Source organism: Dromiciops gliroides, chromosome 3 (genome assembly GCF_019393635.1).
Source record: "Dromiciops gliroides isolate mDroGli1 chromosome 3, mDroGli1.pri, whole genome shotgun sequence".
In the NCBI taxonomy this organism is placed as follows: Eukaryota; Metazoa; Chordata; class Mammalia; order Microbiotheria; family Microbiotheriidae; genus Dromiciops; species Dromiciops gliroides.
In genome coordinates this window covers 144,266,933-144,270,355 of record NC_057863.1, presented here as the reverse complement: position 1 = coordinate 144,270,355, position 3,423 = coordinate 144,266,933, and positions in this window count along the sequence as shown.

The following is a 3,423-nucleotide window of genomic DNA, read 5'->3' as shown; positions in this document are numbered from 1 at the left end:
GCTTTTTTTCCCAATGAATTATTTCACATTTTGTCTTATTTTTTGTCTTATGCATGAACTTTATTGTTTCTTGATGTTTTGTGGAGTCATTAGCTTCCACTATTCCATTCTAATTTTTAAGAAACTATTTTCTTCAGGGACATTTTCTATCTCTTTCTTTATTTGGACGAATGTACTTTTTTTTTTTTTTTTGCTGGGCAATTGGGGTTAAGTGACTTGCCCAGGGTCACACAGCTAGTAAGTGTTAGGTGTCTGAGGCCGGATTTGAACTCAGGTACTCCTGAATCCAGGGCCGGTGCTCTATCCACTGCATCATCTAGCTGCCCCCGACAAATGTACTTTTTAAGAAGTGCTTTTCTTTAGTAGATTTCTGTGCTTCTTTTGCCATTTGGCCATCCCTATTTTTAAAGGTATTACTTTCATACATATTTTGTTGTGTGCTTCCTCTAACAAGCTATTGAATTTGGTTTTATATTTAGTATTTTCTATTTGTATGTAAAAACAATTTTTAGCATTCTTTTTTTTTGCAGGGCAATGGGGGTTAAGTGACTTGCCCAGGGTCACACAGCTAGTAAGTATCAAGTGTCTGAGGCTGGATTTGAACTCAGGTACTCCTGAATCCAGGGCCAGCACTTTAATCACTGCACCATCTAGCTGCCCCTTAGCCTTCATTTTTGAAACTTTGGGTTCCAAATTCTCACCCTTACCCTTCCCACCATTCCTTATTGAGAAGGCACACAATTGGATATAGGTTATACATGTGTAGTCAAGCAAAACATATTTCCATGATTCATGTTGTGATATAAAACGTAGAAAAAATAAATGAAGGAATGAAAAAATTAATAAAGGAATGAATCAATATTTAAATAAATAAATACATGAGAAACAACATGAAGAAAAATAAATACATCATTTTTAAAAGTCTTCTTTAATCTCTATTCATACACCAACATTTCTTTCTCTGAGGATGGATAGCGTTTTTCATCATAAGTCCTTCAGATCCCTATCTTGCATCATCACATTGCTGAGAACAGCTGAGTCATTCACAGTTAATTATCTTACAATATTGCTATTACTTTATGCACATTACATTTCACTTTGCAGCAGCTCAAGTTAATCTTTCCAAGTTTTTCTTACAGCATTCTGCTCATCATTTCTTATAAAACAATAGTATTCTATCATAATCAGCCATTCCCCTATTGATCGGCAAAACCTCAATTTCTAATTCTTTGCCACTAAAAAGAATTATTATACATATATTTGTACATATATGTTCTTTTTCCTTTATTATTTCATTTTGGATACAGGCCTAGTAGAAGTCTTGCTGGGTCAAAAGGTATGAATGGGTTTTGTAATCCTGTTTGTATACATTCAATTTGCTCTACAATATGGTTGAATCAGTTCACAAATCCACCAGAAGTGCATTAATGTCTCATTTTCTCCATATTCACTCCAATATTTGTCAATTTACTTTTCTATCCTATTGGCCAATCTAATCAATGTAATTTGCATTTCTCCAATCGATAGAGATTTAGGTCATTCTTTTCACATGGCTATATATAGCTTTGATTACTTCATCTGAATACTGTTCCTATTGTGCTGTTTAAAATCTAAATTGTGGGTTCTAATCTGCCCCCCTCCCCAGTCTTGGGGGGAAGCTGGTTAAAGTCACTGATAAATTCAGCAACATTTAGGTTTTTAAAGATTTATTAAAATATATATTATAAGTTAGTGAAGAGAGAGAAAGTGAGAACATATTCCTTAAAGTATAGAAATCGTAGCTCAGATCTAATTTGGTATAGCCAGAGAGAAAGGAAGCAATTTCCTTTCCTAGAAGACCACTTAAAATATCTCACCACCAAGCCGGTGTCCAAGGACTAAGAGGGCCCACCATTGTTCTCTATCAGCCGCCATGCTCGTTCCTCCTCCCCCCCAAAAAAGTTGTTCTATGATTGAGTGTCCACTTCCTAGTTCCTCTCTCCCTCCACCCAAAGGGGAGGTCCTTCAAGCTGGTTGGTTGAGAGTGGTCTCTTGCTGATGTCAGTAGTACACCAACACATCACTGAGGACCCGGCAGGTGTGGCCTCCATCCAATCATTCTTAATTAGGTACTTAGTTTCTCATTCTCACCCATTCAAACAATACTAAATCAATCAGGTGGGGCCCCTGGGTGTCTGCCAAATTCCATTATTTTATCACACTATCTTTTTATCATTTATCAGTTGGGGGATGGTTTATATTAAATTTGTTTAATTTCTTCATATCCTTGAAAAATGAGATGTTTATCAGTGAAAATTACTTTAAATTTTTGAAAGTTAAGATTACAAAATGTATTTCCTTCCACCCTATCCCCAAATTTATTCTACATTCTCTTCTTTCACCCTCCTCAAAAGTCTTTTGCTTCTAACTACCTCTCTCTCTCTCTCTCTCTCTCTCTCTCTCTCTCTCTCTCTCTCTCTCTCTCTCTCTTCTTTTTGTGGGGAAATGAGGGTTAAGTGCCTTGCCCAGGGTCACACATCTAGTAAGTGTGAAGTGTCTGAGGCCGGATTTGAACTCAGGTCTTCCTGAATCCAGGGCTGGTGCTTTATCCACTGCAACACCTAGCTGTCCCCTACCACCTTATCAAATCTGAATTCCCTTCTATACCCCAGCTTTTCTACTCCCTTACCCTACTACTTTTTCCTGTAGGATAAGATAGATTTCAATATGCACTTGAGTGTGGATGTTATTCCACCTTGGAACCAATTCTGATGAAAGTAAGTGTCATTCACTATCACTCCCACCCTGCTTTCTTTCTATTCACTGTAAAAGTTTTTTTTTTCTTGCCTCTGTTATGTGAGACAATTTATCCCATTCTACCTCTCCCTTTCCCTTTTTCCCAGTGTACTCATCTCTCACATTAAATTCACACCTATACCTTCTATGTATACTCCTTCTAACTACCCTAATAATGTTGAAGTTTTTAGAAGTTACAAATATCATTTTCCCATGCAGAAATGTAAGCAGTTTAACCTTATTAAGTACTTTATGATTTTTCTTTCCTGTTTATGGTTTTGATTTTCTTGAGCCTAGTACCTGAAAGTCAAATTTTCTATTCATCTCTAGTTTTTTTCATCAAGAATGTTTGAAAGAGGTTCAGAGCCAAAATGACAGAAGAAAGGCAGTGCCTTTTCTGAGCTCTCTCCAAGACTCCTCCAAATACCTTCACAAAATGCCATAAGACAATTTCTGAAGCACTAGAACCCACAAAAAGACAGGGTGCAATCATTTAACAGAGAAAGACAACTTAGAAGTTTCCAGGAAAGGTCTTTTGTACAGGGGTGAGAATGGTGCACAGCTCAGTATAGGACACAGGCAAAGACCCTAACACAGAGAAGACTAGCCACAGGCACAGTCAACCAGTAGTAGGACTTGGGAGCTTCT